Raw genomic sequence first — 12,241 nt, 5'->3', positions numbered from 1 at the left:
GATATTCACCAATACATAACAGACTAGGGTTGCAACAGGTGAGGAAGACATTTGAGTTCTGTTTATTAATTTTAAGGTTCTGTGGAGGGTGAAAGAGGAAGACTTCACTTTATATGGAGGAGATAGAGAAAGCTTCTCTGACTAGATAACATTTGAGCAGGTACATGAATGAAAATAGAGGCAGTAGCAAATGCAGTGGCCTTTAAGTGGGATGTGCTTGCCATCTTCTAAGAGCAGGAAGGCAAATATAATTGGAGCTGAGCGGGGTTGTGGGGAGGAAGTAGGGTAGATGATACCCAACTTTGTATGCTGTTCATGTAGGGTGTTTGGATTGTGATAAGGACTTTAGGTTTTACTCAGGATGGGGTAAGAAGTCACCAAAGGGCTTTAAGATAAAATCTAATTTGTATTTTCCCCCCTCACTTCTTAGAACATTATTTCTTGGCATTTGTATGTGTGTGGTTCTGTAACATTATTATGTATATGTATAAATTCATGTGACCTTCACAATTAGGTTTTAAAACTGTTTCATCATAAAGAGACTCCTTTGTTTTACCCCTTAAGTTTCACCTTTCCTTCCAGCCTTAACTCCTGGCAACCACTTACCTGCTTCTGTTCTCTATCACTGTAATTGTCACTTTAAGAATATTACATAAATGAAATCATACATGATGTTACCTTTGGAGATGGGCTTTTTTTCACTCAATATAATCCCCTTGAGATCCTTCCAAATTGTTGCATGTATCAATAGTTCATTCCTTTTTAATGCTACAGATTTTACCGTTATATGGATGTACCACAATTTGACTTTGGAATTTCCAACTTTGGGTTGTAAAAATAAAACTGCTGTGAACAGCTTTTACAAGATTTTATGTGAAAATACGTTTTCATCTCTGTAGGATAAATTCCCAAGAGTGCAGTTGTTGGGATGTGTGATAAATGTATGTTTAAGTAAGAAACTGCCAGACTTTTCCAGAGTAGCTGTACCATTTTACATTCCCACCCCCAGTATGTGAGAAACCTACAGTTTCTCTGCATCTTCCCCAGCATTAGTATTGTCAGTATTTCTTACTTCACTCGGTCTAATAGTATATAGTGACCATTAATTTGCATATCGCTAATGGCTAATGATGTTGAACATATTTTCGTGTGCTTCTTTGCTGTCTGCGTATCCTCTGTGGTGAAATGTGTTCAAGCCTTTTGCTCATATTCTAATTGAATTGTTTTGTTTTCTTGTTGAGTTTAGAGAGTTATTTACACATTCTAGATCCAAGTCCTTTGTTGAATACATGATTTACAAATACTTTCTCCTAGTATGTGGCATGTCTTTATATTCTCTTAACAGGGTCTTTTGCAGAGCAGAAAAAAAATTAGCTTTGATGAAGTTCATTTTATGCATTTTTTCTTTTATGGATTGTGCCTTTCTTGTCAAGTCTGAGAACACTGGCTAACCTTAGGTCCCAAAGAAAAAAGACTATCCTTCCTTTATTGAATTGCTTTTGTACCTTTGTCAAAAATCAGATAGTCATAATTGTGAGGGTCTATTTCTGGATTCTCTGTTCTGTTCCATTGATCTTTGTGCCTGTCCCTCCACCAATACCACACTGTTTGATTACTATAGCTATATAATGTCTTAAAATTAGATAGTGAAATTCCTCCAACTTCATTCTCCCTTTTCAGAATTGCTTTAGCTATTCTAGTTCCTTTCCATGTGAAATTTAGAATCTATAACAATGTCAGTTTTGGGGAAATTGATATTTTTATTTTGTTGAGTCTTCAATCCATGAACATGGTATGTCTCTTATTTAATTCCTTTATTTCTTTTGTCAGCATTTTTTCATTTCTAGCATAAAAATCCCATGCATATTTTGTTAGATTTATACCTAGATGTATATTTTTTAGAACAATTGTAAGTGATACTGTGTTTTCAATTCTGATTTCCAATTGTTCATGTCTTATATGTGGCAGTATGGTTGGTTGATTTCTGTGAGTGGATCTTAGATTCTGAGAGTTTACTAAATTACCAGTTTTAGGAGGTTTATTTTGTAGATTCCTTGGGTTTTCTGATGTGCCTGTGCATAGAGACAGTTATTTACATTTTTTTCTTCACAATCTGTATGCCTTTTATTTCCTTTTCTTGCTCTGCTACTTGCAATGCTGTTTCATAATAGTGGTGGGAGCTGACAAGCTTGTTTCTGATCTTAGTGGAAAAGCATTCAGTCTTTCACCATTAAGTATATGTTAGCTGTAGGTTTTTTGTAGATGCTGTTTATCAAGTTGAGAAAATTCCCTTTTTATTCCTAGTTTGTTAAGTGTTTTTATCATGAGTAGGTCTTCAATTTTGTCAAATGCTTTTTTTCCTACATCAATTGATATGGTCATATGGCTTTTCTTCTTTAAGCTGGTAACTAGTGGTAACTTACCTTTTTAAATATTCACTCTGTTATATGTGGAGTAGACTTTGGAGATAGAGCAAAGATTTAAATAGGGAAAATATATTAGAAATTATTGTCTTACTCTAGATAAGAGAGGATGGTGGCTGGGACCAGGACAGTAATAGGAAAGGGTGAGAACAGATCAGATTTTGGATATGTTTCAAACTCTGTGTGGGAAGGAATTGCTGATGAGTTGGATCTGAGGCATAAGAGAGAATTCAAGGATGACAAGAGATTTTTGGCGCAAGCAATTGGAAGTATGGAGTTGCCATTGACTCAGTGTGGGAGCGTGGTAAAGTAGCAAGTTTAGACTGAGCAATCAGGAGCCTTTTTTTTTGGACGTGTTAACTTTGAAATGCCTTTTAGACATATAACCGGTGATATCAACTAGGCAATTCATTCAGTATAATGGAATTCAGGCAAGAGATTCAGACTAAAAATATGAATTTGGGAGTATCAGTGGAGTTGATGTGAAAGAAGTTACAGTGGTATTTGTTTAAAACTATACCTGTGACTGCTGTCTAGTTACTGTAATTTCAGATTTATTAGCAAAAAGCCAGACTCTTCTAACATGTGAAAGAGCTTTGTGAAAATTTGGATTAGTTCTGCTGTGTATGTGACATGAAATGCAACAGAAATTATGGGATTGGGAGGTGATTTGGGGATGTATATTTAATATGTACTTAATCATACTTATTTGATAGGTAAATGGCTGTAATAGTGGTCATCTAATAGTGTCTTACTAATTTTTAGAGCTTTGCCCTAAATCTTTATAAAAGGAAGTAACTCCATGTTGTGGAAAGAAAGGGTTTGACGCTGTTATTAAGTGCCCGAATGACTTTCTGTGGCAACATTTATCTTACAGATAAAAACAGCCAGAGAGATAAATGAAAAATAAAGATGAAAAACAAGAATGTAAAATAGCTAGCAAGGAGAGGTTTAGGCCAGAAATACATCAGTAAAGGGAGCAGGTCAGTCTTAGTCACAGAGAATTTGTAGAAAGACATACCTTCTGAGTCCCGCTCTGACCATGTTTACTTTAAATTAATGTAATTTGGAAAATTTTTAAAATGCCACGTTTTTTCTGTTGTAACTGATTATTAGCTCCAATAATATTTCCTTATTGATAATTTATATCTTTCTAGCACTTTGTTTTATTTACCCCCATTGCAAGATTACCATGTTGTATTCTAATTATCTATTTACCTTTCAGTTTCTCCCACTAAATGTCGGTTTTTATAGCATGAGTATGATACCTTGGCACTTGAGTGCTCAGTGAATATTTGTGAATGAGTGGACACAGACTACTAGAGTTTAAAGCTAGTAAACTTGATCGTTTTCAAAAGTAAATGAGTTTTTGGGATTCTGGAGTACAGGTTGTGGCTGAATGTCTTTCTGATGCTTCCAACAAGCATTCTAACCCTAGAGATTGCACCCATACATAGCAGCGTCCCCAACCCAGGATTAGTGAGGCGTACATTTTTGCCTCTCTTTTTTCTCTTTTCCCTAGTGGTAATGGATTTCTGCAAATTCATCTAAACTTTGGCCCAGATTTCTTGTGTTGAATGGAGTACACATTGCAAATAGTTGGCTAGGTTTAGAGTTGAGTCCATAATAGCATGTCTGCTAGGAAATTTCTTGTGCACATTTTAAAAGAAAGGAATGTTCATCTGACTATCTTCTACCCAGTCCTTCTGCCCATTTTCAGGTAGGTGGTAGATGTATAGGCCAAGTTTCTCTTCAGTGTTTTTATATACCTTTTCACTTTTGAGCTTTACAAGACAAAAATACCCTTAGCCCTTATTATTCCAATGCAGATTTAAATATTAGGAGATTCAGTACTTTTAAAACCACATATTCTTTTATTTCCAGATCCATTGTGTGTGTGTGTGTCTGTCTATATGTCTATATGTGTGTACAGATACATATGTTGTGTTAGTCCATGACAAATTAGTAAAGTTTGTAAGAAGAATGTCTTTCTCTTATAAACTTTGTATTGGTGTATTGTTGACACCAACATAGTAAGAATGTTTAAGTGCTTTGCATTAAGCATTTCAGAGACTAAGGAAAGGGAACTGTATAAAATAATTCTTTTTCTAGTAGGACAGAACTGTGTAGTTAACTGAGTCTCATATAGAGGTACCTGCCTCACATGATTATTGGGAGCATTAAATGAGTGAATGCATTGTAAGTCATTTGACCTAGTGCCTAGCACTTAGTAAATGTAAGCTATTAATAGAAAATTTATTGCTATAAAATTATAAAAATAATAAACTTTAAACTTCATAATCATTTTTGTTATAACTCTTCATTTGGCTTTCTTGATACCATTCTTCCCAGCATTTTCTCTGCCTAATTTTTCTGACTTTAAGTTCTTCATCCTCAGGTCTCCTCTCTCTTGCCTTTTTTTCATTTTTTGTTTGTTTGTTTGTTTGTTTTTTCCGTTGTTTCCTACGTCAGTGTCAACACCTTCTGCTGAAACTCACTACAGCCTATCTCTACAAAATCTCTTGCCTTTCTTAGGGAGGAAAGTGACATAATTCAGCCAGTATTTTAGGAAGCTAGCCAAGTTTGTTACCACTGTGGAATACAGTTTAGAAAGGCTTAGCCAGGCATGAGACCTGTAATACCAGTGGCTTGAGAGGCCGAGGCAAGAGGATTGCTGAAGCCAGGAGTTTGAGACCAGCCTGGGCAACATAGCAAAACCCCATCTCTACTAAAAATAAAAAAACTAGCGGTGCAGGTAAGGTGCCCCTGTAGTCCTACCTACTCAAGAGGCTGAGTTGAGAGGATCGCTTGAGCCCAGGAGTTTGAGGCTGCATATTTATGATTACACGACAGCACTCCAGCCTGGAAAACAGAGCAAGACCTTGTCGCTTAAAAAAAAAAAAAAAACTTTTTAAGAGTAGAACAAGCAGTCAGACAAGAGGTTATGGTGTTAGGTGATTGCCCAGGTAACAGATACTTGAACAAGGAGATTGTGGTGGAATAGAGAAATTTTTGTGGGAGTAATCAGTGACACTTTGCCATTGATTATATGTGGAGAGGAAAAGAATTGAGAACTCTGAAGTTTCTAGCTTTAGAAGCATGTCATTTATAATTAACAGAGAAATACATTAGTGAGTAGGAGGCAGTGAGTTGAGTTTTGGACAAGATAGCTTTAGGTTGCCAGCATAGTATTGTCAGGCTATTAGTTTACTTGCTGCAGTCCCACCCCTCCCTTCCGCCTCCCTCCCTCACTCACTCACTGAATTCCATTGCTATTAGTCTAAGAACTTCCCTTTAGGAAAGTAATTTTTTTTTAGTCACAGTCAGCAGTAGAGCTTGAAATGTGTGGAGACCAATTCCTCATTTCCTACCCACATTCTCATTATCCTCTTTTGGTCTGTTTCCCCAGGGGAAAAAGATTAAGATTATTTAGAATAATACCTACTACCATCATTACCACCATACCACCCTCCAGGAAATTGGTAGAAAAGTTTGTGTGTGTGTGTGTGTGTGTGTGTGTATATATATGTACACACACATGCACATACATACATATATTTGAAACAGTGTATTACTCTTGTCACCCAGGCTGGAGGGCAGTGATACAATCATAGCTCACTGAAGCCTTAACTTCCTGGGCTCAGCCTTAACCTCCCACCTTAGCCTCTCAAGTAGCTGGGACTACAGGCACCAGCCACGATGCCTGGCTAATATTTTTTTTCTAATTTTTTTGTAGAGGCAAGGTTTTGCTGTGTTGCACAGGCTAGTCTCGAACTTCTTGGCTCAGATCCTCTTGCTTTGGCCTCCCAAATTGTTGGGATTACAGGTATGAGCCACTATACCTGGCCTAGTGTTTTATTTTTATATCAAATAAACGAAGCAACTTGGCAGGGCTCTTTGAAGAAAAATGCAATTTTATGAAGTGTTTCTGATTAAACTATTAATAAGCAGAGTAACACCTCATTCATCTAGTATAGTTAGGTAGTAAGTACATAAAATGATTGAAACTTACCCCAAATCTATTTTAGAGATTTTATAGAGATTTTACAATATATTATATATATTGTGTGTAGGTAAATATAGATATTCATATCTCCAAATCTATTTCTTTATAATGTTTCACATACTTTGCTGCTTTCTGAAATAGTAACACCTCCTCCCCTCCCCACCCTTTTACCCTGCATAGTAAACCTTTTCTGGAAGATAGAAATAATTTTTTGTTTCAGAGCTTCAGAATGAGTCAGGAACCCCAGGTTCTAGTCCAAGGCCTGGCACTAAGTTACTATATGAGAACTGAATCATAGACTCTAGAACAGTGCCTGGCATGTAGTAGTGCTTAACCAATATGTTTGGAATGAATTATTGTCTCGTGCTGACTTTAGTGCTCCTTCCTTGATTTATTACTTGGAATTCATTGCTGCCTAGTAAATAAGCTTCTGGGTTCTTAATTAAATAGGAATATCTAGATTCTGATAGAGGTGAACTATAAGCATAATTTATGTCTGTTTTAACTCCTTAGTGGAACTTTTGGCTTATCTTGATGTATTTTCTGGTGCTGAAAGTTGCCAAACAGATGATCTTCTGTGCTTGATTTATTGGGGGCACTTGCTGAGTACTTTATATGTGCCTACATTATGTATAGGCAGTGTTCTAAACATAAGCACATAGCACATGTCTCCAGGGATCTTATAACTTACATGTAGAGACACAGAAGTAGAACTATGTAAGAAAATAATTAAATGTTGAATCATAAAGCATTGACCTACAGCTACATTAGTAGTTCTAGGAAAAGATCCATGTGGGCTAAAGCAGGATAAAAATAATTCAAGTAGAAGGTGAAATTGGAATTGGTTTTGAAGAGGTAGTTAAGATTTTGATAAGCCTCTAGATGAAGACATAACATTCTAAGCAAGGGCAGTAGCATAGTAAGCAAAGAAAGGAAAGTGTGGATTGAACATGTTCAGACAAGCCTGCCCGGATTCCTAAGGGCGTGGGGACTGCTGGGAAATAGAAGCAGGTGAGTTTAATAGAGTAGTTTTAATCTGCACGACCCTGAAGGGATCCAGGGATAGAATTTAGAGGGCTGCATGCATTTAGATGAGAAAAAAAAAAGACATCTTTATATTTTTATTAACTTTGAACTGAAATTTAGCATTTCCTTTTAATGAGAGTTTAAGCAGCAGACTACAGTAGTATTAGCAGTACCTGTATCTTTTTATTACTAATAGAAAAAGCACAGATATTTTCAGATTACTTTACAGTTGATATCTCTAAATATATTTTATGCATATTACTACTTCAGAATTATGGTTTTTGTTAGACTCCCGCTAGATTTTATTGTATTAAGTATTACTAAAGAAGCATATGTATAAATATATCACATACAAGGTTTTTAAAAACACTTGATAACTGTTTCAGTATAATCGGTTTTCTTGGTAATATATATTTTATTTTATGCATTTAAAACCATACTTTCAAAAACAACTATATTTTAGTAAAAGTGGTTTTCTTTATAATCTTAGGTATTGTAGTTTATGTATTTAAAACCACTCTGAGGGGGACTCTGTAGCTTTCTTCAGACTGCCAAAGGGATTCATGACCCCTGATCTAGTGGCACCAAACTGGAGAAGGCAATGAAAACCACACTGAGGGGGTTGTAGCTGAAGAGAAATATCGGCCCCCTGCAACCTCCACCTCCCAGGTTCAAGTGATTCTCCTGCCTCAGCCTCCCTAGTAGCTGGGACTACAGGTGTGCACCACCACGCCCAACTAATTTTGTACTTTTAGTAGAGACGGGGTTTTGCCGTGTTGGCCAAGCTGGTCTCAAAACTCCTGAGTCAGGTGATCCACGTGCCTCGGCCTCCCAAAGTGCTGGATTACAGGCATGAGCCACCATGCCTGCCCTCAATAATTACTCTTGAAATTTGTTTAATTGCTTTGTTTATATTTTATATAACTGTAGGCATTTACTTTACAATTCATAAGTAATAAGACTAATTTTTTTCTGTGTTAAACTTTTATTCAGATTCTACTGACGTATTATTTGAACTTTGTTTTTCTTCTATTAAATAAGGGTGTTGGACTAGATAATCTGTAAGGCTCCTTTCAACATCAGATCTATGATTCAGAATCTTTTAAGTTTCATCAAGTAGAATAAAAAGCTTAAACTACAATTTAAAGGAGATTCTCCTTAGATTATGCTGTGAGTATAAATAAGATGCCAGAGGAACAAGTGAGAGAATGAATGTTACAACTTTACACCTACATCCTTTTGGCAAACGTTAATAAGAGGCATAGAAATAAGAATTCTAAGAAACTAAAATGCAGAGTGTTGACCGGAAAAGTTGTTTTCAGAAAGAAAAGTATTAGTAATGTCGAGCTAGTACAATAAAGAAGGAACCTTGGACATGAGGTTAGAAAGCTACAGATACATTTCTGGTTTTAATTCTGCTGCTTATTGGAGTTTTGATAATGGCTAAAAATTACTCAATATGTTTTTTTTAAAGAGTAAAAGCAAATTCATTATAATTTGTAAATAACATTGTATACCTAGAAAAGCCAAGAGAATCAACTGAAATATTGCTGTAAGTAATGAGATTTCAGTAGGATGACTAGTTAAAAAACTTAAAAAGTAATGGTTTATCTGAAGTGGTTTTTTTACTTGATGGTCTTTAAACTGAAAACCTATCCATATGGGTTACTGAATGGAAATCCTCAAACTTAAATACCCTTTCCCCTTCTTTCTGAGGAATACAGTAATTCAGTCTTATCTAAGTTTTAGTATATTTTGAATAAGACACTTCCATGTAAACTTTTTTAAACTATTTTAAAATAAAGTTGTGGCAGAGAATACACTTAAAACGACTATAAGGAAATCATTTTTAAAAATTCCTTGTGGCTTGTGATACTTGATCTGTTACTTGGTAATGTTAGAGAGGGTGTAATCTGATCTTTGAGCCTTATTTGGTAAATAATAATTTTGTGTGGAACCTACTGTTCTATCAGTAAGAGGAAAATTATTGCCCATATATAAGGCTTTTCTTTGCCCTTAAAACATTCCCTGACTTAAAGACCAAATTATGTCATGCATTGATTGCTTGTATGTTTTTTTAAAAAGCATTATACCGGATCTATATATAACTTTTTAACAAGAGGTGTGTTGACAGAAGTATTTTATACTTTACTTGGAAGGAGAAGAATTCCATGTCGTCTTGTTTACTACTAACTCTTTTTATATCCTAAATATAAATTGTTATATTTTTATTTATCATCAGCTCTCAAAATTGACCTCTCTCATATACTCACTTTGTGGCTATTCTGGAAGATAATCAGTTATATGTCTTAGAATGTGATTATAGTTGAATTATTTAAACTGAAAGCCTGCTACCTAGTTGTTTGCTTTAGCATTTGTGAAAACGAAAACTTAAGTATACCCATATGTTTAGAACAGGAAAATATGTTACATTCTTTAATAATGCAGAAAAATATATTGAATGCCTATATGTGCCACACTGTTAGGTGCTTTAGATACACTTTAGCTAAATCTCATGGACAGTACAGCAGGGTGGGTAGTGATATTCCATTTAATAGAAGGGAGATTTCTGCAGTTTAAATTCAAGGCCATACTGAAGTCAGATCTGAACTTACACTTCTGTCTCGTAGAATTCTTTGTCCTATAATGTGCCATCACAATAGATGGGAAATTTATATTTTTCACAAAAACTACTTTTACTCTGTTTTGCTGTTTATATTGCTAGTTACTGGAAATGCAGGGAGTTCAGTGTTTGGATCTTTGTCTTCACTACTTTTTTTTTGTCCTATTATAATTTTCACAATATCTATGATCATTTGAGAGTAGAGGAAAATTCTATTTATTTTGACTCCTGTGGGATTAGTTTCTTAGAGAAATTCCTAAGGGTACCAGCCTACCAAGCATAAGGACATCATTTCCAGGTTTAGTAATCAAATAGTACAAATTCTACCATTTGTAATATCTTATCATTTCTGTAACCTTCATAGTTGCAAGTTTGTTTTTGGTTTTTGTTTTATATGGCCCTAACAAAAATTTTTTTAAAAAAAAATCCATTGAATCTATTTTGGTAATGGAAAAAAAAGATTTTCCAGTGCGGTTTAAGAACCACATCTTATGAGCTGTTCTTTGCCTCCCTCTTGAAGAATTACCAAGTATTTTTAAAAATTGGAACTTAACATTTAGTTCATTGCTTGGATATATCTAAAGCATTTCTTTAGAAACCCCTGGGAATTGATCGTAGGAAATCAGGGGAGCATTTAGAAGATGATTGGAAATACGATAGTGAAAGGGAAGAGCAAAATGACCTGAAAATGAGGACTTTACATTTCCAATTTTGGATTTTGTTGTTTTTCTCTTTCTGTTAGAGTTACTCTGTGGTCTCCTGTTGGACAGTCTGTTGCTAAAAGCCATTAGAGATTTCATAAAAACTACTGTTTTGAGTTGCTGGAATTGAGAGTCCAGAATAACGTTGGGTAGGTTAAAATAATGACTTAAGTAAACCGCATCCTTGGTAACTTGCAATTTAAGAGACCCACTTTCCCTTCAGAATATTTTATGTGAGACTTTGGGGACTACCTTACTTCTATTACATCTCATAATGTTATCTGGTCACATTTCTTGTTCTGTCTACCTCTAGTTTACTCTAGTTTCTCTTCTGCTTTCAAGGCTCCAGACCCAGTTCCTGGACCTGCCCTGGAAAAGAAGTATCCTGTAGAGATGAGCTCACTGCAGTTACTTAATTAACAATTTGTAAGCTGCAAAAATGGCAATGGGCCAACCAAGAACAGCTACAATTTGAATTTTTCTATTTCCAGGTATGCTAAAGTCCATGGCACCAGTCAAGCTTAGCCTGTGTAACTGCCTTATTATTAAATCTATAGTAACTAAAACTTGACTTTCAAAATGTATAGTCATCTTGCTTTAAAGTATAGTAACACTAACATCTAGGTAACATGCAGCTAGTACTGAGTTTAACATACCTTTTGCCTGAATATTTCTAATTTAACTTGTTTGCTAGTGTTAGCAAACTAATGCAAAAATATAAGAAAAATAAATTTGAAATGCTATTGAGTGAAGCCCTATAAACGTACAAAAAAAAAAATTGAAAAACAACAACAAAACTGCCTTCCTTTAAAAGGTTTACATTGAGTACAAGCAGTATAGGGAATTCGATTAATGAAACTACTTCCCTCTTCCTGAGATCCTCAACTATTCTACGCTACTAATGCCTTTACCTAAAAAATTAATATATTTGTACATGGCAAAACCCCGCCTCCACTAAAAATGTAAAAAAATCAGGCAGGCACGGTGGCCTGCGCCTGTAGTCCCAGCTGCTTGGGAGCCTGAGGCATGAGAATCACTTGAACTCAGGGAGTCGGAGGTTGCAGTGAGCTGAGATTGCGCCACTGCACTCCAGCCTGGGCAACAGAGTGAGACTCCGTCTCAAAGAAAAAAAAGTTAATATATTCTTCAGTAATTGGAAATTATACATATTATTTCTGGATAGAACCAAGCAATGTTTTATAGTACTTTACCTGAAGAATTTAGCTATATTTTTAAACTAAGTGTATAACTAATATTTGCTAATTTTTTTACTTGATTACCCAAAAGAAGCTAGCCAAGGAAGTTATAAATAGTCGGAATCATCCTGTAGTGTAACAGCAAAACCAAAAACTGAGGTTTCCTAATGCCTTAGATTTTAACCAAGAGAAAGCTACTCATGAATGGCTAGAGGGCCAAGATCAATTAGCTTTTAAGGATGTTCCTTTTACCAATTTATATAGGT

The 12,241-nt window shown here is 35.3% G+C and overlaps 1 protein-coding gene across 1 annotated transcript in view; it reads left to right on the top strand.

Moving 5' to 3' along the window:
* Positions 1 to 12,241, top strand: part of TAB2 (TGF-beta activated kinase 1 (MAP3K7) binding protein 2) — a 90,460-nt gene that overhangs the window by 10,937 nt on the left and 67,282 nt on the right. The window contains exons 2-3 of the mRNA XM_025383078.1: positions 6,160 to 6,249; positions 11,122 to 11,270. The gene's annotated coding sequence lies outside the window, so the exon portion shown is untranslated. The remainder of the gene's footprint in view (positions 1 to 6,159; positions 6,250 to 11,121; positions 11,271 to 12,241) is intronic.

The sequence above is a fragment of the Theropithecus gelada genome, chromosome 4, assembly GCF_003255815.1.
Source record: "Theropithecus gelada isolate Dixy chromosome 4, Tgel_1.0, whole genome shotgun sequence".
In the NCBI taxonomy this organism is placed as follows: domain Eukaryota; kingdom Metazoa; phylum Chordata; class Mammalia; order Primates; family Cercopithecidae; genus Theropithecus; species Theropithecus gelada.
Note: the sequence above shows the minus strand (reverse complement) of the source record. Positions and strands in the feature narration are given on the sequence as shown.